This window comes from Nicotiana tabacum, chromosome 14 (genome assembly GCF_000715075.1).
Source record: "Nicotiana tabacum cultivar K326 chromosome 14, ASM71507v2, whole genome shotgun sequence".
NCBI classification, from domain to species: domain Eukaryota; kingdom Viridiplantae; phylum Streptophyta; class Magnoliopsida; order Solanales; family Solanaceae; genus Nicotiana; species Nicotiana tabacum.
The window spans coordinates 100163535-100188200 of NC_134093.1; the positions used below are offsets into that span (position 1 = coordinate 100163535).

The 24666-nt window shown below is 36.8% G+C and overlaps 1 long non-coding RNA gene across 1 annotated transcript; it reads right to left on the reverse strand.

Annotated features, from left to right (window-relative positions):
- Nucleotides 1-1217: 1217 nt before the first annotated feature.
- On the reverse strand, nt 1218-24320 carry LOC107765387 (uncharacterized). The gene is made up of 3 exons (XR_001643424.2): nt 23799-24320; nt 4126-4521; nt 1218-1765 (listed from the first exon to the last, which is right to left on the reverse strand). It is a non-coding gene; the product is annotated as an uncharacterized LOC107765387 (long non-coding RNA).
- Between the last annotated feature and the right edge of the window lie 346 nt (nt 24321-24666).

Consider the following 24666-nt stretch of genomic DNA (forward strand, 5'->3'; position numbering starts at 1 on the left):
CAAATATTGACCCCAATACCCAATTTACTATTCCAAAGTCAGTAAAATTGAAATGGAGTTCTTAAGGATTAGTAATCTCATTTTAGTTTGGCGTGCTAGCACTGGAAATCAAATTCAACCACTAATTTAATAAAAAGCAACAACTAGACTAATTCATCTCAATCAACAAACATACCACAACAGCTTTTTATCCGTGGAGATCAATTAAAGCAAGTAAAGACAGACAAATCCCAAGAGATAATTCTAAAAAAAAACAAGAGCAAAGGAAAGAGGAGAGAATGGACCTAAAGTGGAGCTAAAACAATCTCTGAATTTAGATTAACGAAAATATTTTTAGACGGGTGATTAACAAGAACTCGGTTATAGCAAACTACGGCGAACTAAATCCGACCGGAAAATGAAACCGCAGCAGGAGCTCGGACCGCGAACCTTGAAATTTACCTCAAACGATACCCCGAATCAGCAGCTAAAATAAAATATCGATCATCAACAAATCTCCGAACCAAACACGGACTGCAACTCCAAACGAGCTCAAGCAATGAACTTCGATTAAAAAAATCAAACTCTAACTCTGAATCTCAAACTATTTCAATAATAAAATGGAAAAATATTTTTTGGTTTAATTTTCTTTAATATGGATTTGGAAAATCAAGGATTTGGACTCCGTCCTCTGTTCTTTACTATGTTACCCTCTCTGTTTCTGGCTCTCAATTCCCCTTTTTTCTCTCACTATATGTCCGTTCCCTCTTTCCCCTAGCTCTCTCATTTTTCTCTCTTTTTCTAGAACTATCTTCCCCTATGCCTTTTTTTTTCTTTTCTTCCTCACGTGTGTACATATAAGAAGAAAAGATGAGAGGAGTGATGAAAATGAATGATGGGAAAAGGGATGGATGTGACAAGTGAATAGTGTAGTAGGTGATTGATGTGACAAAGAAATAGTATAGGAAAAGTAGAAAGCAATTTTATTAGATTTGGTCCGTAATTTAAAATAAATTCTTCCGCCCTTTATGTAATAGACTTTGTTAGTAATATTACATATTCTCTTATAAAATCTACTAATAAAATAATATAAAAGTTAAAATATCAAGATTAAACCAAGAAAATACTAAATACAAAAAAATGATAAAAACTCAAATATGGTCAAAAATTAGGTGCTCACAACATGCCCCTATTTGCTTGGAAACATAAAAAGTTTTCAGGCAAAGAAACAGGTGAGCTATGTGACTGATTTTTACCATATCATTATTCAAAAGGGAAGAATAAGAGAAAAGAGTGAAAGAGTACAATCGAGTCCTGGATTTGGACAACCTACATATCCCGGGTTATAAGGGAATCAGGTCGCGTGTAGTTCAAGAAGAGTGATGGAATGATGAGTTAGAGAGTCGAGTGAGGTTCCGTCGAGGCTTTGGTCTGTGGTTTTGTTATTACATAAAAATCAAAAGAAACTAAACAAGCCTATAAGCTATGAGTTACAAGATTCCTATTTATAAGTCTTCTAAAACTTGATCTTGAGTCTTGACTGGTTATTCATGCAGACTAATCTGAACCTTGATGCTTGCTCGCTACAGGTGCCAGTTCATTCTTCTACGTCCTCTTCTGCTGAAAATGGGAAATACAATGCTTGTGATTTCAGTCATGTCTTGAGCAGTTCACATCTTTTCATCCGCTTCTGCATTCTGGATTCACTTCTTTTTGTTTTTTTCCTTTATTTTGGATTGAGACTTCTTTTTTTGGTCATCTCGAACCATGTGCCTCGAGGTAAAACCTACTCAGACACCAAAACAAACAAACGAATCAAATTTTTCTGCCCCAGTTTGCACTGGAAATATTTCGTAAATTATTGTAATAAAATTCTAAACTACTTCTTTATTGAAAGCAATAAAAGGTCGGGAATGGTGTACCATGAAAAAAATAATAATAAAAGACTAGGAAATGTAGACCTTGTCTAAAATGAAAGGAACTAGGGATTGGTATACCTTGATGCCGGTAAGGAGATGTAACCAGGGGTTGGTAGCATGTGCTACGGAAAAAGAATGTAATCAGGGGTTGGTATGCTGTATTACTGAAAGAATGTAATCATGGGATGGCGACCTATATTACTAAAAGGAAATGTAGTCAGGGGATGGCACCCTGTATTACGGAAAATAAATGTAACCAGGGATTGGTACACTATATTACTGAAATTAAAATGAATCCCCTTGGCGAAAAGGTTTTACCTAGGTTAACTGCGAAAAGTGATCCTGGCGAAGAGTATTTCTACCCGGAATATGAGTTGGACCCCCTAGGCGAAACGGTTCTACCCGAGTTAAGCTACTTAAAACACCCTAAGCGAAGAGTACTTCTAACCGGAAATATGAGTTGGATCCTCTTAGGTGAAACGGTTCTACCTGAATTAAGCTACGTAAAATATCCTGAGCGAAGAGTACTTCTACCTGGAACTATGAGCTGGATCTCCCTAGGCGAAAAGGTTCTACCTGGGTTAAGCTACGTAAAACATCCGAGCGAAGAGTAATTCTATCCGGAACTATGAGACAGATCCCCCTGGGCGAAACAACTCTACCTGGGTTAAGCTACGTAAAACATCCTGAGCGAAGAGTACTTCTACCCGAAACTATGAGCTGGATCCCCCTGAGTGAAATAACGCTACCTGGGTTAAGCTACGTAAAAACAGCCTGAGCGAAGAGTACTTATACCCGGAACTATGAGCTGGATCCCCCTAGGCAAAAAGGTTCTACCTGGGTTAAGCTACGTAAAACATCCCGAGCGAAGAGTACTTCTATCCGAAACTATGAGATGGATCACCCTAGGCGAAAAGGTTCTACCTGAGATAAGCTATGTAAAACATCCCGAGCGAAGAGTACTTCTATCCGGAACTATGAGATGGATCACCCTAGGCGAAAATATTCTACCTGAGATAAGCTATGTAAAACATCCGGAGCGAAGAGTACTTCTACCCGGAACTATGAGCTGGATCCCCCTAGGTGAAAATATTCTACCTGGGTTAAGCTACGAAAAATAACCTGAGCGAAGATTGCTTCTACCCGGAACTATGAGCTGGATTTCCCTAGGTGAAAACGTTCTACCTGAGTTAAGCTACGAAAAACAACTTGAGCGAAGAGTACTTCTACCCTGAACTATGAGCTGGATCCCCCTAGGCGAAAAGGTTCTACCTTGGTTAAGCTACTTAAAACATCCTGAGAGAAGAGTACTTCTACCCGGAACTATGAGCTGGATCATCCTAGGCAAAAAAGTTATACGTGGGTTAAGCTACTTAAAACATCCTGAGCAAAGAGTACTTATTCCCAGAACTATGAGATGGATCCCCCTAGGCGATACGGTTCTACCTGAGTTAAGCTACGTAAAACACCCTGAGCGAAGAGTTCTTCTACCCGGAACTATGAGCTGGATTCCCCTAGGCGAAAAGGTTCTACCTGGGTTAAGCTAAGTAAAACATCCTGAGCGAAAAGTACTTCTTCCCGGAACTATGAGTTGGATCCTCCTAGGCGAAAATATTCTACCTTGGTTAAGCTACGTAAAACATCTTGGGTGAAAAGTACTTCTATCCGGAACTATGAGCTGGATCCCCCTAGGCGAAACGGTTCTACCTGGGTTAAGCTACGTAAAACATCCTGAGCGAAGAGTACTTCTATCCGGAACTATGAGCTGGATCCCCCTAAGCGAAAAGGTTCTACCTGGGTTAAGCTACGAAAATATCCTGAGCGAAGAGTACTTCTACCCGAAACTATGAGCTGGATCCCCCCAGGCGAAAAGGTTCTACCTGGGTTAAGTTACGTAAACTAAGCATGGGTGAAGAGTACTTCAACCCAAAAATATGAGCGGAATCCCCTTAGGCAAACAGGTTCTACCTGGGTTAAGCTACAAAAATCAAGCCTGGGCGAAGAGTACTTCTACCCGAAATATGAGCTAGATCCTCCTAGGCGAAAAGGTTCTACCTGAGTTAAGTACGTAAAACATCCTGAGCGAAGATTACTTCTACTCGGAACTATGAACTGGATCACGCTAGGCGAAAAGATTTTACCTGGGTTAAACTACGAAAAAGAAATGTATGAATAATAGTGATACATGCTGAAAATAAAAGAAAATGGAGATTTTGCGGAAACTTACCTTTGGTGATATTCGTCCTTTAAGGATCGCCATCCTACACTGGTTTGTTTCTGTTTCAAACAAAGAAAATTTGTGAGTTTTAAAAGTGGTGGTCAGTTTGTGCCCTTGATGTCTTTGGCAGCTTGGCTTTGTGCCCATTCACTTCAGGAAGACTGACTGTATTGGTAGTTGGCTATATTGCTGGTAGACTTTGTTGTTGCTTTCAAGAGACTTTTGCTCTCTGTACCAACCCTGATTGTGTTTGTGGGTCAATCAGCCTTATCCCAACTGGAGATCTTTACTTAGGTGACCTTTTCTGATATCTTGAATGACTTCTTGCTTTTTGAGTAGTTTGTTTGTCAAAGAGAATCGCAACTGGGTATGCGCCTTTTGCGTGATGTGCATATTTCATAGTATCTGTTCAGTATTACAGGGAACCCGTAATCAATCTTGCGGTCTTTTCTTTGCTTGTTTTTGACAAGTAGGCAGACATAAATCTCTTTCGGGAACCTTTGTTTATTGCGCCAAAATCATGTCACGCGTATGTGTACAAAATTATTAGCGTTTTATTAATATTAAGATTATTTTGTCCAAAGTTGCGCGAACGCATACTTCGGTTTTAATTTTGAAAATCACAATTATGTCACACGAACGTATACATAATCGCGATAGATTAATTAAAAGTGCGCCTAAAGCATTCTGACGGTTTTCATCACAACCTCTTATTACATTCACTACGGAGCATGCTCCGGATAAAATATATACAAAATTCTCGAGGCATTCTTCGAATAAAATAATAAACTAGGGGACGACCTCTCACCTCAAAACTAAAATATAAACGTCTTAAAAATTTACCTACTCAAGCGTGGTTGGTCTAAACATGCTACTAGCGGTCCAAACAAATAAAACATAATTAAACTTAGTATTAAACCCAATTATAAGCATAAACTATGACCAAAGCCTAGATTTCATTTAATTTCAATTAACAAGATTCTCATCTTTTCAAATACTGACCTCATAACCCAATTTACTATTCCAAAGTCAATAAAATTGAAGTGGATTTCTTAAGGATTAGTAGTCTCATTTTAGTTTGGCGTGCTAGCACTGGAAATCAAATTCAATCACTAATTTAATAAAAAACAACAACTAGACTAATTTATCTCAATCAACAAACATACTACAACGGCTATTCATCCGTGGAGATCAATTAAAGCAAGTAAAGACAGACAAATCCCATGAGATAATTCAAAAAAAAAAAACAAGAGCAAAGGAAAGAGGAAAGAATGGACCTCAAGTGGAGCTAAAACAATCTCTGAACTTGGATTAACGAAAATACTTTTAGCCGGGTGATTAACAAGAACTCGGTTACAGCAAACTACGGCAAACTAAATCCGACCGAAAAATGAAACTGCAGCAGGAGCTCGGACCGCGAACCACGGAATTAACCTCAAACTATACCCCAAATCAGCAGCTAAAATAAAATTTCGATCCTCAACGGATCTCCAAACTAAACACGGACTGCAACTCCAAACGAGCTCAAGCAATGAACTTCGATAAAAAAAATCAAACTCTAACTCTGAATCTCAAACTATTTCAATAATAAAATGGAAAAATATTTTTTGGTTTAATTTTTTTTAATCTGGACTTGGAAAATCAAGGATTTGGACTCCGTCCTCTGTTCTTTACTATATTACCCTCTCTGTTTCTGGCTCTCAATTCCCCTCTTTTCTCTCACTATCTGTCCGTTCCCTCTTCCCCCCTAGCTCTCTTGTTTTTTCTCTCTTTTTCTAGATCTATCTTCCCCTCTTCCTTTTTTTTTTTCTTTTCTTCCTCACCTGTGTACATATAATAAGAAAAGATGAGAGGAGTGTTGAAAATGAATGATGGAAAATGGGATGGATGTGACAAGTAAATAGTGTAGTAGGTGGTTGATGTGACAAGGAAATAATATAGGAAAAGTAGAAAGCAATTTTATTAGATTTGATGCATGATTTAAAATAAATTCTTCTGCCCTTTATGTAATAGACTTTGTTAAAAATATTATATATTCTCTAATAAAATAATATAAAAGTTAAAATATCAAGATTAAACCTAGAAAATATTAAATACAAAAAAGTGATAAAAATTCAAATATGGTCAAAAATTAGGTGCTCACATTTATGGGTTTAATAGAATTCAATGTATCGAAATAAATCCTATATATATATATATATCTTGTTACACGAGTAGAACAAGAATCATTTGCGCGCAAATACAACAATAGGATCATGAGTTCGGTAGAACTTAATATATGTGGTTCGAACCTCATATATGTGCAAAAAGTGGCATAAATAGACTTAAATTTATATTTCAGAATCCACTCTTTCAACTAACAACACACAATCTAAATTCTGAATGCGCCTTTAACAAGAATATACTAACTTGTTTTTGTGTTGGTGAATCATATTGATCAATTGGTATCTGGTTAAATTTGAATATTAAAGAATCATACTATAGAAGGATGAACCAATTAATCATATGAAATGGTATTACAGTTTGCTGATGCAATTATGCATAGGAAATGTCAATTTCAATTACAAGGAATATAAAAGAATGGAAATTCACTTGTTTCTAAATTAAAAATTTAAGAAATTCTATTTAAAATCGCTTCCCTTAGGAAGCAATTTTAAATAGAATATTTTTCAAGCATTTATTGATGAACAACAATAACAATAAACCCAGTGTAATCCCATAATAGGAGTTTAGGGAGGTAAAAATACTATTTTTGATAGACCCCTGGCTCAGGAAAACAAAAAAGGAAGCACTGACAACAAACAACAATAACGACATGAAAATAAGATAACTGAAGTGCTCGATACAAGTAGTAATAGAGATCTAAGAAAAGGAAAATACAAAATAATACTCAATTATTGATGCAAAACTACTAATATAAGTATAATAAGTACTACATATAAATTCTCAATGTCAATGGAATATAGAAAAAAACAAGAAAGATCATAAAATCGGGCAAAATAATTATAGAAATCCAAAACAAAACTAATTTTATTATATCCAACGTAACATTTACAATTGCTTATCAAACCTTTGTACTATCCCAAAAGTCCAAAAACACCATGTACAAATTAGACTAGTGGTGACAAAAATTCAACCCAAAATTGTTCGACCCATCCAATTCGAATCAACCCGCATAATTTTAGTCCCATGAAATATGTTCAAGAGCCGTTTTGCATTATATCTAAGGGATTGCTTGATTCAGGGGATGAAGAAGCAATTTTACTTGATCATTATCAAATTGACCGTAATATTTTTGACCCGTTTTTCTTCGACCCTATTTTCAACCCGCCCACCCTGCTCACTCTTTCGACCCCTTCAACCAATCTTGAATTAATACCAAGAAAAAGAAGCAAAGATGGAAAAATTAAGGGAGAGAAAAAATATCAAATCTTGCTATGCCTATGCCAAAAGATGAGCATAAAAACACATCTTCTAATAATATAGAATCTTGAACGTTGTTCTTTGATCATTGCATAGCAACCTGAAGCAGTAGAAACTTTATGTTTCTTATTCCCTGAGGCTTCTTTTTTATTACTTTTTGATGATACTGAAACATCTTTATTTCCATGCCTCCAAGAAATTGCCCTTCTATTTTCTTGACATGCAAACGTAGAAACACATTGACCCATATTTATATTCCCCAAATACGGCAACGACGATGACAACAACAACAAAAAGCCCAGTGAAATCTCCAAGTAGATTTTGGAGAGGATAGTGTGTACGTACACAGATCTTACCCCGATCTTGTGAAAGTGGAGAGACTGTTTCGGATAGAATCTCGGCTCAAGGATATATTTCCTCAAACACCAAGAAGGCAAAACAAACTTTATTTCTCGGATCAAATTTTTGAAAAGAATTAAATTTCTCAAAATTTTTTGTGTGTGTAAGAACAATAACCACTTCTTTTTGTCTCTCTCAAAGGAGAGTTGAGAAGAAGGCCAATGGCACTTGACCCTACTTTTGAGCCACCCTTTTAGAGCACTATTTAAGACTTTTTTCTATGTTTATTTCTCTGTCTACGTGTACATGTATGTATGGAGAATAATAATTGTTAATAATTTTATTTAAAAATTATTTATATAGAGAATAATGTGGTTATGTTGTCAACTTCAAGCAAATATTTTGTTTTTTAAAATATACTAGTATATATTTGAACGTAAAGCAACTTTATCTACAAGCAACCGTTTCGCTTGTGGAAATTGGAAATAGGTTAGACTATTACCACCGTACGTTTCTGATTTAAATTATTTGGATAGGGATCAAATGCGTGTTACATGGCGTTTATATTTCTTGAATTTACTCTCAACCATTCAATTATTGGAGGTCAACTTTTGCTTCAAAAATGGAAAAAATTATAATTATGAGATTTTTAAATAATAATTTGTGAAGGTGACAATTTACTATCACTTTATCTAATATTATCGCACAACCGTTACCATCGACTACAATTGTATAATTATTATCACCGTCATTGCACAATAATCACCATCACTAGCCACCTCAACCCACCACCACAAGAACGATCATTACCATCGGCCACCACCATCAACCAGCACCGTCAGCCACCATCTCATGACCGTCATCCTAACTACCAAACATCGACTTTTACTAGCGTCACTAGCTTTTAGTGTGTGTGTTTAACTAAAATATTTTACAATATCGTATAAATTAAATTTTTCTCTAATATTTTTGTAAATATAATAGGAATTTTTAATATATATATATATATATATATATATATATATATATATATATATATATATATATATATATAGTGAGAGAGAGAGAGAAATCTAGAGGGCGTTTGGCTAAATTTATAAGTTGGTCAAACTGACTTATAAACACATTTTGACTTATCTACGTGTTTGGTAAACACCCGAAGTGTTTATAGGCTAAAATCAGCCATAAGTCATAAGTTGGTCACCCCCAACTTATGGCTTTTCAACTTATAAGTACTTTTAGTTTGACCAAGGCTTTTACTAGTTTATCCTTAATAATATATTTGAATTCACAAAATATTTTTCCCAAAATAAATTTTCTGACTTTCTCTTCATACTATATTCATTATTCATTCTTTTCTTTACAAAGAATTTTTTTAATTTATAATATCTTTTGTAAAGTTTTAAGGGTATTTTAGTCATTTTAATAAAAAATAGCTTATGAGCACTTTTCTACCAAACACATCAACTGCTTATTATCAGTTTCAGCATGTCTATCGAAACACGTACGTACTTATTTAAAAAATTAGTTTCATCACTTAAAAATATTTTTCAGCATTTCAAACTTATCAACTATTTACAATCAGCTGTTCCAAACGGACTTTTAGTTATCTAGTCCTTAAGCTTAAATATATTTGGATTTAAATATATTATCTTAAACTTAGAAGGAAATAATGACCTTAAATTAGAAGGCAATTTGAATTTTTATGATCAGGAGAAAACCTCGCACCGTGTTTATCTGGATGTTGATTGGTCCAAAAACTGAGTTGTATATATGATAGGATAAGGAAGAATATACGTATTATTACGGCGTAATTTTTCTAACAAGACTTCTTTTCTGCGTTGTATATCTAATGGGAATGAAATACAAAAGCTTTTGATAGCTTTGGTTGGCATTTGGTGCTCATCTGCTTATTAATTATTGGAAAAAACTGGTTATTATTATGTCATTATGACAGCTGATTATTTAAATTTTAAAACGCGTTCTCTTAAACAAGTTTAAGGTTGGAGCACTTATGTCATCAGCTATCAAACATCTCTTTTTTTCTTTCAATAATTCGGTGTTCGATATTTATATTGGAGAACGATTAATTTAAATTTACGCTGTAAAGTCTCGCTTTGAAGTGCTTCCTACCAAAAACGAGTTTATACCCGAAATTTGAACCCGAAATCCCTGATTAGAAATAGAAGAGAGTCTATTCACCACAACCTTTGCTGCTGACTGTCATAGTACTCCAATTGGCTGTAAATTATAACTCCATATATATTGGCTATAACTAGTTATGTGGCAAATCTAATAACCTTCGAGGTCCCATACCAAACTGCTATATTCGCTCCATATTATTTGTTTTTTTCTTTAAAAAGTTTATTAAATTTTAAGAAAAATATTTAATAGTCTAATCATGAGGATATTCGTCTACACTATCCTTTATCTCCCTCTTACTTAAACATCACATTTCATTGGGTAGGAATTAATCATTCTAATTAGCTACCTAATTGTAGGTTCAATCTATGGGCCCTTTCCATAAGTCAAAGGACAGATTGTGAGATGCGAAACAATATTACTGCTTAAAAGGTCTTAATCTTTCTAAATTTACCTTCAAATTCCGCCATCCCTTTCTCTTCAAGAAGCAAAAAAAAAAAAAAGAAAGAAAAAAAGATGGATTTTTACACAAATAATCGGTCATATTAATTGTTTAATTTTTCTAATTGGTATACATAAATTATATACTGATTATGCACAACTATACATTTATAATATATGGATTATGCACATATTAGTGGTGTTCGGCTTGTGCGGCTAGGTTGGATCCCTGCTTGAGCAGCGACGTCCTAGCCACATGCCATCTCAATCAAGGTACAAGCGCAAATTAGACTTGTTCGATGTCGGTTTCCTGTGTTGCATACCTAATGCGCAGGCATTATCAAGTACAATCGATTGCCTTTCGCCCCTCGTGTCCCACATCGTCTTCGCTTCGTCGTGTGATGGCTTGGTCCATGACTAGTATGCTCGGACTCTCAGATTCGGTAAAGGCAGTGGGCATGTGGTCTTCATTGGCTCCAATCTGCCCATATAATGCTCCTTACGAATGACGGTCGTGCTCGTCTTGGACTTGGCCGTGCCTTTTGGGTCGGCCATGCTCATGCATCGACGTCAATGAGGAATGCTACCTGATTGATCCTGACAGTATTCATATGCTTGTCTCAAAGATTAAGCCATGCATATGTAACTATGAAAAATTTCAAACTGTGAAACTGCGAATGGCTCATTAAATCAGTTATAGTTTGTTTGATGATATCTACTACTCGGATAACCATAGTAATTCTAACACTAATACATGCAACAAATCCCGATTTCTGAAAGGGATGCATTTATTAGATAAAAGGTCAACGCGGGCTCTGCTCGTTGCTGCGATGATTCATGATAACTTGACAGATCGCACGACCATCGTGCCGGTGGCACATCATTCAAAATTCTGTCCTATCAACTTTCGATGGTAGGATGGTGGCCTACCATAGTGGTGACGGGTGACGGAGAATTAGGGTTCGACTCCGTAGAGGGAGCCTGAGAAATGGCAACACACCCAAGGAAGGCAACAGGCGCCCGAATTACCAATCCTAACATGGGGAGGTAGTGGCAATAAATAATAATACTCGACTCTATGAATCTGGTAATTGGAATGAGTACAATCTAAATCCCTTAACGAGGATACGTTGGAGGACAAGTTTGGTGCCAGCAGCCGCGGTAATTCCAGCTCCAGTAGCATATATTTAAGTTATTACAGGTAAAAAGCTCGTAGTTAGACTTTGGGATGGGCCGACCGGTCCGCCCTAGGTGTGCACCGGTTGTTTCGTCCCTTCTGCCGACGATGTGCTCCTGGCCTTAATTGTCCGGGTCGCGCCTTCGGCGTTGTTACTTTGAAGAAATTAGAGTGCTCAAAGCAAGTCTACGCTCTGTATACATTAGCATGGGATAACATTAGGATTTCGGTCTTATTACGCTGGCCTTCGGGATCAGATTAATGATTAATAGGGACAGTCGGAGGCATTCATATTTCATAATCAGAGGTGAAATTCTTGAATTTATGAAAGATGAACAACTGCAAAAGTATTTGCCAAGTATGGTTTCATTAATCAAGAACGAAAGTTGGGGGCTCGAAGACGATCATATACTGTCCTAGTCTCAACCATAAGCGATGCCGACCAGGGATCGACGGATATTACTTTTAGGACTCCACCGACACCTTATGAGAAATCGAACTTTTTGGGTTCGGGGGGAATATGGTCTCAATGCTGAAACTTAAAGAATTAACGGAAGGGCACCACCAGGAGTGAAGCATGTGGCTTAATTTGACTCAACAAGGAAAAACTTACCAGGTCCAGACATGGTAAGGATTGACAGACTGAGAGCTCTTTCTTGATTTTATGGGTGGTGGTGCATAACCGTTTTTAGTTGGTGGAGCGATTTGTCTGGTTAATTCCATTAACGAACGAGACCTCAACCTGCTAACTAGCTATGCAGAGGTATCCATTCACGCTATCTTCTTAGAGGGACTACGACCTTTTAGGCCGTGGAAGTTTGAGGCAATAATAAGTCTGTGATGCCCTTAGATGTTCTGGGCCGCACGTGCGCCACACTGATATATTCAACGAGTTTATAGCCTTGGCCGACAGGCTTGGGTATTATTTGAAATTTCATCATGATGGGTATAGATCATTGCAATTGTTGGTCTTCAACGAGGAATTCCTAGTAAGTGTGAGTTATCAGCTCGTGTTGACTACGTCCCTGCCCTTTGTACATACCACCCGTCGCAACTACCGATTAAATGATCCGGCAAAATATTCGAATCGCGGTGACGTGGGCGGTTCGCTGCCCGTGATGTTGCAAGAAGTTCATTGAACCTTATCATTTAGAGGAAGAAGAAGTCGTAACAAGGTTTCCGTAGGTGAACCTGCGGAAGGATCATTGTCGAAACCTGCAAAGCAGAACGACCCGCAAACTTGTTTAAACACTGGGGAGCGGGGCGGTGCTCCGGCCTCCCTCTGCGCAGCTCCCTCCTATACCCGGTGCGCCCTCTCGCGTACGTTCTGAGTGATTAACGAACCCGGCGCGGAAAGCGCCAAGGAAAAAAAAACATATATTATACTTCCGTCAACTTTTTTACTTTAAACGGTTAAGTGAACGACTGTTTAGGTTAATTACACAAAAAAGTTAGTAAGCCCCATGATTTTGCTTTTGCAGTATTTTCCTGTATATTCTCAGTTCAAGGTTTTATTTTCAACAAACAAATGAAGCAAATTTATACATTTGATCCGCTCAAAATTTCTAATATTTACTTATAGAAAGCAAAAACCCTGACTTGCTCTTTGTGATAAGAAAAGAAACATCTATCAATTATTAATATTAACTCCTATAGATGGCGGACCTTACATCTCTTTTTAAATTTTTTATCTTGACCCAAAGTTGTCTATTACTGAGTAAGGAAGAATAATACAGACGTATTAAGTGTAAAACTGTAAGACAGACTTATACAACTATTTGAAGTTGAGCAATTTCGTCATTGTAAAATCTTATATCTACTCTTCACGTTAGGAAAGAATCTCATTTTTGCCTTTGACTCTAATAGAGCTCTAACGTGATGATAATTTCAAATATTAGTCAATAGTTAAGGGGTAAATATGGATAGTTTTTTCAAAGAATTTGGATACGTTGTGTGCACTACACACATTCTATGTTGGAGTTTCGTTAATGATTAGATCAAATACGAAACAATTTGCTAACAGTAAAAATATGAATGAACCAAAAATTTAATAATGATGCAATTAAGCAATTTCTTGGAACGAATTTACACCTTTTCTCTTGATCACATTACAAGCTTTTCCTATGGAGAAAGCATCAAAAGGAAATGAGCCAAACAGGCACTCCAGGGGTAATCTTATGTTCTTTTTTCATTTTTCCACCTTTGGTGTTTACCAGTAATTAAGTACCTTCTGCTGTTGTAAAGTGAGATTATAATAAATTTAAGTACAATATATATAAATACAAAATTTGCCATTATTTTAAACAATTTCATTTTAATATTAAGTGCATTGGGTATTTAAATCGATCCTCTTTTATTTCCAATTTTGTAAATATATTTATCGGAGTTTTAATTGACATTAGTTACATTTTAATTGACATTAGTAATTATCCGGCCAAAATCCAAATTAGTTCCGCATGGTTAAATTAGAAAAAAGTATGTTATGTTCTTATTAAGTGTAAGTAAGTCAGATTTTTAATATAATTATCTTTAGCTCTTTAATACTTTGATTTGCCGAGCCTAAATAGGAGCAAGATTAATTCCTTTTCAACTAAAATTAGGCAATAATGTTATTCTTGTGCAAGCGAGGTCTAGCTTAAAATACGAGCAACTTGTTTACTACAATATATTTATACATCGTAGTTAATTTTAGATTTCAATTTTTGTATTTCCAATTATAATGTGCAGTAACATTTATCCATATTAAAATATCACTTTTTTTTTGAAAATTTTTCACTTTTGTTTGGAATCCGTGTCTGACCATAAAAATTTCAAATTTTACTTGAATAGTTGAATTTCGATATTTTTGAAAAAACTCCAAAAGACTGTTTTTCAAATTTTTTACTTCAAATTATTCACAAAAGTTCAAAAACAACTCTAAATTGTATTCATGTCCAAACGCAACTCTAATTTTTAAATAGTATTTTTACTAAAAAATTTCACCTTTTTTTTTTCCGAAATATCACAATTCTTATGTCCAAACGCCCACTAAGTAACACGTAATTTTCAAAGCCATAAGGGGAACTTAGTTAGTACGACATGAACCAGGTAGCCACATTAATTACTAGAACTTATGTTGTACGTAAGTTAAATTTAGAGACAGCAAATCAATTTATTTTTAATAACTCGCCCAACGTGTCCAAGTTTAAAATGATGGGTGCATCTTGGTGTCAAGAAATATTTTTTACCAAGAATATAAAGAATGCACTTTTTATACCATTAGTATTCTTTGTAGAGAGAGGCAGTAAAATATACACTTCAAACTAAAAATCAAAGCAAATATACTATGTGTCAGCCAAAAAGTAGCTAGACCCTACACATCATTATCAATCTATCTCTACTTCATCATCCTCTCCTCTCCCCCTCCCCCGCCCCCCAAATGTGACATTTTTCAATAACTCATTTCTATTTTGTTAATTTTAATATTTTACTATAATTAATTAAAAACACTAAAAGCAATGACAAAATTTTGTATAATACAATAAAGTGTCCACTTCACCTATAAGTAGATTTTTAATTTCAAATCCAATTTGGTGAGTATTTTCAAGTTGAGCTCTACCAAATTTTGTTCTCATCCGTATTCTTCTTTGAGATTTTTACATGGCTGAGCATTTATAAAAAATTATCTAACAAAGTAATATTACTTTTTGTTTTTACAATCTTAGCATATTGTAAAGATTATGTCACAATTAATAAATGCACATATCAAGAAATATCACTAAAGAAGGAATTTAATATACCTCGCTTTGGGATCTTAAATTTTTTTGTAACGACCCGACCGGTTGTTTTGAGCATTCGCACATTGCTCGGTAGTTTTCGGGCGTGAGTAGCTCTGTATGATGTATTTTGACTTGTGTGAATTGTCGGTTTTGGTTTTCAGGTTATTCGGGACTGATTTGAAAGAATGATTCTCAACTAGGGAGCTTTAAATTTGAAAGAGTTGACCAAGTTTGACTTTTTAGCATTTGACATCGGATTGGAATTTTGATAGTTCCGTTAGCTCCGTTGGGTGATTTTGGACTTAGGAGCGCATCCGGATTGTGATTTGGAGATCCGTGGTGGAATTTGGCTCGAAATGGCGAAAGTTAAAATTTTGAAAAGTTTGACCGGGAGTGGACTTTTTGATATCAGGGTCGGATTCTGATTTCGAAAGTTGGAGCAGGTCCGTAACGTCGAATGTGACTTGTGTGCAAAATTTGAGGTCAATCGGACGTGATTTGATAAGTTTCAGCATCAGTTGTGAAAGTTTGAAGTTTTAAAGTTCATTGATTTCGAGTTGGGGTGTGATTCGTCTTTTTGATATTGATATGTGTGATTTGAGGCCTCGAGTAGGCCCGTGTTATGTTATTGGACTTGTTGATATATTCGGACGGGGTCCCGAGTGGCTCGGGTGAGTTTCGGACGAGGTTCGGATCATTTCATTGCATTTTGAATTTTTGCTAAGCTGCTGGTTCTGGTGTTCCGCACCTGCGACTGGTATTGCACAGGTGCGATGGTCGCAGAAGCGAGAAGAGGCTGGGTGAGGAAGACCGCATAAGCGGATTTTTGTAGCGCACCTGCGTGCGCGCAGATGCGAGATTAGAAGAGCAGATGCAAAAATCTTTGCAGAAGCGGAATTTAATATCCGCAGGTGCGAGGGTTGCTGGGCAAGGCTATCTTTGCAGAAGTGAAGTTTTTACCACAAAAGCGGTGGTCGCAGATGCGACGAATAGGCCGCAAATACGGAATCACTGGGGCAGAAGCTATATTATCGAGAGTTTTGGTTCTTTCTTCATTTTGGGAGATATGAAGCTCGGATTGAGGCGATTCTTGAAGCAATTTTCACCTTATGAATTGAAGTAATTGTTCTCTACTCAGTTTTGGTTATATTTCATGAATCTATCTTCGATTTTAGCGTTTGGTTGATGAATTTTAAAGAGGAAATTGGGGGTTTTGGCCTAAAGTTTCATAATATGAATTTTTGAGATTTGAACATCGAATTGGAGTTAGATTTGAGTGAAACTAGTATGGTTGGACTCGTAATTGAATGGGTTGTTGGATTTTATAAATTTTGTTGGGTTCTTAGGTGCGGGCTTTTGGCCGATTTTGGGCTTTTGATTCAAGATTTGATCTTTTTCGATCGGGATTGGTTCCTTTAGCATTGTTTGATGTATTTGAGTTGTTTTTGGTTATTTTCGAGCCGTTCGGAGGTCGGAACGCGCGTGATGGCATCTTTGGAGCATCGCTTGGCTTGCTCGGCTTTGGTATTGGCTCGTTCGAGGTAAGTAACTCTTCTAATCTTGGAGCTGAGGGTATGAAACCCCGAAATACGTGTTATATGATTAGTGTTGAGGTGACGCACATGCTAGGTGACGGGCGTGTGGGTGTGCACCATGTGAATTGAGACTCTGTTGTTCCCATGGAACTGTATAGTGGTCCTACTTTGTTGATATCCGTATTTTCACCATGTGATAAAGTAGTTAAGCTGTCAATCATGCTAGATATCATATTTAGGCATTATGCCGATATTGTTTGGACCCATAGTGGTCGTTTCTTACTGTCATCTCACTGATTTCATTAATATTTCATACTCAGTCATATCCATGCATTCATACCATATCTCAGTCTCAGATATTATTTATTGATACATCATATCATTATTGTCGGGCTAGATTCATGACATTGTGAACCCGTGAGTGATACTGGAGAGATTGATGACTGAGTGAGGCCGAGGGCCTGAGTGAGAGTGATATTTTGGGATCGGGCTACACGCCGCAACATGCTATATTGATTATATTTTATATGGATGGGGTTGCACGCCGCAACGAGCCTGAGGGCTGTATATATATGAATCAGGTTGATATTCAAAGCAATGCGTTATAATATATATATATATATATATATATATATATATATATATATATATATATATATATATATATATATATGGATCGGGTTGCACGCCACAACGAGCCTTATGACTATTTATATATTATGGGATCGGGCTGCACGCCGCAGTGATATAGCGATTGGGCTGAAGGAGCCCCTCCGGAGTCTGCACACCCCCAGTGAGCGCAGTCGACTATATATATGTGGATCGGGTTGCACGTCGCAACAGGTCTTATGGTCATATATGGATCGGGCTGCACGCCGCAGTAGGCATTGTACAATGCTGAGTGATTTAGTGAGCTGAGCATTGAGCATAGTGAGAGAGGATGCGAGACAGTGAGATTGAGTACTCTGAGAGTGTGAGTACATGATTTATCTCTGAGATACATGGCACTGGCATGCACACATGACATACAGGCATAGAGATGCATTTTTTTCTCATGTTGTACGGTATCACGTCATTCATGACTTTTTACACACATTGATATATGGGCATAAAGAGGTATTTCACACTTGTTATCTGGAAAGAAAATGAAACATCTTATTTATTTTGGAAGGGATATTTGGAAAAATCACAGTTTTCAAACTTACTCGTATTTTGGCTTTTTCGGTAAAAGATTTGGGTTTTTACTGAGATACTTGAAAGAAAACGCCTATTTTTCTGGAACTGTGAACGAACTGAGCCTTTTATCCCTGAGATAATATTTTGTTACTTGTACTATGCTGTTATGAACTGTTGTGGAATATTGGTGTTGGACCCGACCTTTTTGTTATCTCATCACTACTTTCAATCTAAGGTTAGGTTTGTTACTTATTGAGTACATGGGGTCGGTTGTACTCATACTACACTTCTGCACCTTGCGTGCAGATGTTGGCTGCTGATGTTGCTGTGATCGATGGGAGCTAGATTGAAGATGTACCTGCGTCCCGGTTGTAGCTGCCTCTTATTCGTGATAGCTTTAAATCTGTAAAATTCTGTTTATGTACTTTTCAAACAGACGATGTATTTATTTCATTTCAGCTTTGTAAATTCTATTCTTAGAAGCTCATGATTTGTACTACCAGTTCTTGGGGAATGTATCAGATTCAGATAATTTCTTTACTTAATTGCTTTATTGATTATTATTGGAATTGGTTAGTGGTTAGCTGGCTTATCTAGCGGGTTGGGTTAGGTGCCATCACGACTAGTTGGCTTTTGGGTCATGACAAGGTAGTATCAGAGCTCTAGGTACATAGGTTCTACAAGTCATGAGCAAGTGTCTAGTAGAGTCTTGCAGATCGGTATGATGACATCCATACCTATCTTCGAGAGGCTACAAGACATTTAGGATATACTTCCCATCTTTCTTTCTTATCGTGTGACATCGATTCAGCTTGAAGCGTAACTCTTTGAATTCCTTCCACACATTTGTATGCTCGGTATCGACTGTGCATCGCCAGCTTGTGATTCTATGAATGAGGTTCGAGATGTGTATTCTGTGTTTTGGTGATGGGCCAGCCTGGAGGACTTAATGCCAGGTTTTGACGGTAGCTTGAACACGGTGATTTCGATTGTGTGAGCATGAGCTTTTGGGACTTATAGGTCTGTTGGTATCCCTATTAGCGGAATTCGTGATTGGATAACTATGTGGTGAGTGTGATGAGACTGCGAGATATGTTCAGATTGTTCGAATGTGACGAGAAGAGTTTACTTGAGATGTAGCAAGGACTATGTGGTGTTTGATTTCTGTCTTGATTTTGCGTATGGTCTTGAATTATGGGTGTGTTGAGGGATCTCTCGTGTTGTTTAGTTGTGGAGTGAAGTAGATTCTCATGTCTTGTTAATGAGTTAAGAATCAAGAAGATTAAGTAATTGCGTAGTACTCGTGACTGTGGAAGGGTATAGAGAGATGTCAGTTTGAGGCAGAGCAGGTGGGTTATCTCCTGCGAGGTGTCCTGAGGTTTTTTGGTCCTTATGATGTTTTGTAGAGAGTTCTCTTTTACCAGTGAATGATATATGTTGCAATTTGAGTTTGGATCGCTTGTGGAAGTTGGCTTGACTATTACAAGGGTGAATGCGATATTTGCAGATAATTTGAAGTATTAGATGGTTTGTGTTCAGGAGCTCAGGAAGGATTTAGTTGAATCGCACTGTGGTATTATGGTAGTAAGGGGGTATGGTTATTGTAAGTAGTCAGATGTTTTATTCCATGGCTTTGAGCCAAGTGGGGGAGTCTGCTATCGACGAGTTGATTGCACGGTTATGTGTTATATTGGTTTCGGTTCGAGGTATACTGGTGAATCAGCTATGACTGCAAGGGTTGAGATTGAGGATGACCCGGGTAAAGGAATTTCTGGATACAGGTTATATTACACTCTATGGGTATATGAGAATCACAAAATAATTGAGTGGTTATTTGCGAAGGATGTAGTGTACATGGAGTAGGAATTTGCTCGGTTGCTTAGGAGTGTGGGCTACTCTTTACTCCCTTGGGTATTGTTGTGCTAATGAGGCACAGGTCGTTCGGTCCGTTTGGGCGGTTTAATAGATTTGAGTAGAGTGGATGACTCTCGAGAATGGTTCTAATGGATTCAAGATTCATATGTAGCGATTTGGAATTTTCAAGATTTGTATATGGCTAGAAACTGGGAGTTGTGTTTGATGGTGTCGAGATTTGTGGCATTTTTATATCATTGTGGATTGTGCATTTCAGTATCAAGAAGGTGAAGGAAATAATTTTAGATTTACATAAGGTCTCTTTAGAGTGGGTGTCTCGGTTATGGTACCTTGGGGTGCTTAAGAGGGAAGTCAACGGCTTATGGGCCTTAGGGCATTGTAGTTTGATACTAAGGTCTCTTGTGTGATGAATTTTGGTTAGGGATCGTGGTGTTCTAGCAAGGAGAAGTATCAATTTGAAGGCAATTTGGAAAGGACTTGATGGAATATGAAAACTTTGTAGTAGGTTGGGTTAGCACAGTAATGGATATAATCGGTTCTTTGGGTACTTATGATGTGGCTAGTCTCTACATGTGTTTTGTGGCAATGCTTTTGGGTTTTGGTGACCTGCGTGGCTGGGTTGAGTTAGAGACATTCGGTTCTTATAGCTTGGTTATGTACAAATGGACTTTGAAGGGTTCTCATTGGTTTCTACCACGGTTCGAGGAGTATATTTCTTACCGGCGTGAGGAATATATTGCGTATTGAGATTTTCTCCGGGATAAGATTAAATGGAAGGCTTCTGACTGATCGGATATGTATTCTTCTTGGGACTCAGAGTTGATTACGAGATTCTTGTACCCTTCACAGGATGACATGGTAGATGCGGTGTTGTATGGGATTGAGATTTGCATGTGCAAGGTCACATGTCAGTTTGGAAGGGAAGGGCATAGATTCGTAGGCAGCATGGACGGTTTCAGATGACTAGGTAACTGATATTACTAATCGGTATGGCCTGATGAGAGTATACATTTCAGAAGGGGCAATGTGTTTTGATTTATGGATACTTCACTGGTATTGCGACACTCTTCTGGTTGATCGACTGCTGATATTCAAATTTTACTAGGTGGCACGGAAGAATTTTAGAAGTATTCCTCATGGGATGATCGTGTATGAGAGATGTGTTAGACATTCGGGCGGTGGAGATGGAATCAGATATGGTGATTCGTGTGTTTTATGAATTTGGAGGCCGGGAGTTCTCAGGAGCAGATTGTTTCATGGTTGTGCACTGTGAGGTTGTGGCCGAAGCTAGCCAGATGACAGTATGTGTTATGATTCAGTCAATTGTAGGCTTTTAGAGGTTTATTTATCTATTTGTGGGTGCCCGGAATTGATTTGGGGGTCCATTGGTAGGCCCAATTAGGGTGTGTATTCTACACCGAGTCGGATTAGTTGGCTCCATACTGCTATTGTTGAGGGATGTGCCGTTCGGTTGTTGTTGAGCTTATTCGTGTTCCGATATGTTCTGTGAGTTACTCTTCTATGCTACTTGGAGTTGTGATTTGTTGGTTATATGCACATATGGTGCGGTTCTATTGGGGCCTTATAGTAGAATTCGAGCGAGAAGAGTGTTGGGTATTGCTTGGTTGATGGAGTATTGGTTATGTTCTTTCGGGTTTTGTATGACATTGTGTCATTTGCTTCTCCGTGGTTATGGTAATGCATTTTGAGTATTTGATGTCGAATTGCACATGGTTATTGATTTTTAGCAGGGTGGCTTGAGTTATTTTGTTGACCGGAGAGAGGTTGTAAGGCATTCCCCGAGTCCCGTGGTTCAAGCACAATCGCTTTATTGACTACAACTTGGTTTGAATTAATTTTGGACAAACTGTGATTTATTGGTTTTCATGTTTTATCTATCCACTTTTATTGCTTGATTATTCGTAATTATGGAATTATCTTGAAACGAGTCATGCGTACGTGTACCCGTTTTGTTTGGCGCATTAAAAATTATATCACGTGTGCGTGTACACAATTGATAACATTTTTATTATTATTTCAGCTCTGTTTTTGGGGTTGTTTTAAGGTAGAGAGAGCTGGCTTTTTGCTGATTTTTGTGACTATTTTTTAGTTGGTTTTGGGTGTGGTTCGGATGATATTTTGGGTCGGTTTGGAGCTGGATTTTGGGTCATTTTTCAGCTTTTTTTTGCTGAAATTCGAACTATTTTTGAGGAGTTTTTGGCTGGGTTTTAATAGGATTTGTGAGTGGAGTTTTAGCTGAAATTTTAGGGGGACTAGTGGGAGGAGTTTTGGCTAGAATTTTAGTGGGTGTATAAATAATAAAAAGGAAGAGAGGAAGAGTATAGGAAAATGGTGATGAGACAAGGGAATAGTGAAATGGGAATGAGATGTGATAAGTGAATAGTGTAGTGAGTGGGGTGATGAGACAAGGAAATAGTGTATTGAGTGGGGTGATGGGATAAAGAAATAGTATAAGGAAAGTATGGAGTAATTTTATTAGATTTGATCCGTACTTAAAAATAAATTCTTCCGACCTCTATGCTGTCACACTCTTTTTTATCCCAAAAGATATGTATGTCATGGATTGCTGTGGGTTAAAGAATTTTTCCAATTAAAGTGACAAATTTGAGTAGGGATTATTTTATTTACAGAGTCGCCACTTGGAATTGATTTTTGGGTGTTCCAAGTCACATTTTATTTGAATCCCCAGTCAAAGGAAGATTTGACTCTATTATTACTGGTCTGCGAAAATAAAATCCAGGTAAGGAATTCTGTTGACCGGGGAGAAGGTGTAAGGCATTCCCTGAGTCCCGTGGTTCTAACACAATCGCTTTATTGACTACAACTTGTCTTAGATTAATTTTGGATAAATTGTGATTTATTGGTTCTCATGTTTTACCTATGTCCGATTTTATTGCTTAATTAGATTTATGAAAATTATCTTAAAATAAGTCACGCGTACGTGTACTCATTTTTGTTTGGCTTGTCAAGAATCATATCACGCGTACGTGTACACAATCAATAACACTTTATTATATTAAGATTGTTTGGCTAAAGTCGCGCGATCGCATACTTTAATTTTTTTGGTAATCTTAATTATGTAACGCGAACGTATACATAATCACGATGATTTGATTAATTAAGAGCATGCCTAAATCATTCTAACGCATCATGATTATTTATTTTCTAAGTTTGGGATTATTGTAAGGCCAAGAGTTATGGAATGGATTTGTGTAGAAGTGTAAAATTTAATTATTAGGATTATTTACAATGAATTGCTTTACTAAGTTATGAAAAATATTTGCAATTATTTATTATGGAATAGATATAGGCTAGCTTATCCATCAGGGTACCAGTGTTTTTATTGTGGCCTAATTAATTTAACTCATGGTGTATATGTTTAAATGAATACAGAAGGCCCAACTATTTTCAAGATCAAATACTAGACCATTAATATGAACGAAATTCCTTAATTCTAAATAAAAAATAAAATCTTATCTAGTTAATCTAGTTAGAAAAAAACTTGAAACAGACAAAAAGAATCTAAAGTCCTAATAAGTATAGACAAATGTAATAAACAAAATGGCATGGCAAAATCTCTGTGAATTCCAATTTTTAGCATACAAAATCAAGAGGCAATATCCAACAATTTAAACAAGATTCCATAAGCTTTACGTAAACTAATCAAGCGTGCATTTGAAAGCTTAAACAAGTAGAAACTATAAACTTAACAACTCAGTAAATATCTAACAATAACTTATAGGCATGTAGGTTAATAAAAATTGAAGGAAAAATAAAATAAAAATAAGAACGAACCTCAAATCAATAAACTTTCTTCAATATTCAAAAGGCGAATTTGTACAGAACAGTATCGTTCTGATAGCCAAAGTGAAATTTCATCAAGAGAATCCGGACCAAAAACCTCGTCGTAAACTTGGACGGCAACCTCGAACAGGAAAACTTCGAATTTTAACTCCTACATCGCTGAATAAATAGTCCAAGAGTGCATTTTGTGAGCTGTGTTTTTTTTTTTAGATTTGTTTGGAGCTGAAAATGGTGGCCTTTTGGTGTAAGTTTCCAGCTCGTACGAGATGGATTTATAGGAGGAGAAACTGAAGTGTTGATGGCTGTTTTTCAGCTGATTTTCAGTTCTGTTTTTGGCTGATAATGGGATTTTTTTGAGATGGTTTTTGGAGTTCAAAATGGTCTTTTGGAAGGAAGGAGAGGGTATTTTTCAACTGGAGACTTCCCTCTGGACAGTGATAATGTGGAGTGATAAGGGGTAAAAGTATACTAGTGTAAAGTGACATGAGGGAGTTGGGGGAAATAGGGTAAATGAATGTTAGTGTAAAGTGACGTGAGGGAGTTGGAAAAAAAGGGGTAAATGAGTGCTAGTGTAAATTGACTAGAGGGAGTTGGGGAAAAAGGGGTAAATGAGTGCTAGCGTAAAGTGATGTGAGGGAATTTGGGGAAGTGGGAAGTGAGGTATTGGTGAGATGAGTATGATATAATTTTCTTAAGTAACACCTATAAAAGATGAAATAAGAAATAAAATATGTAGATTAAAACTTAAAATATATTTACATACTAAAAGTGGTGAAAAATTCAAACATGGTCAAAAATTAGGTGCTCACATATGTAGTAGATTGTGTTAAAAATATTACGTATTCTCTAATAAAGCAAA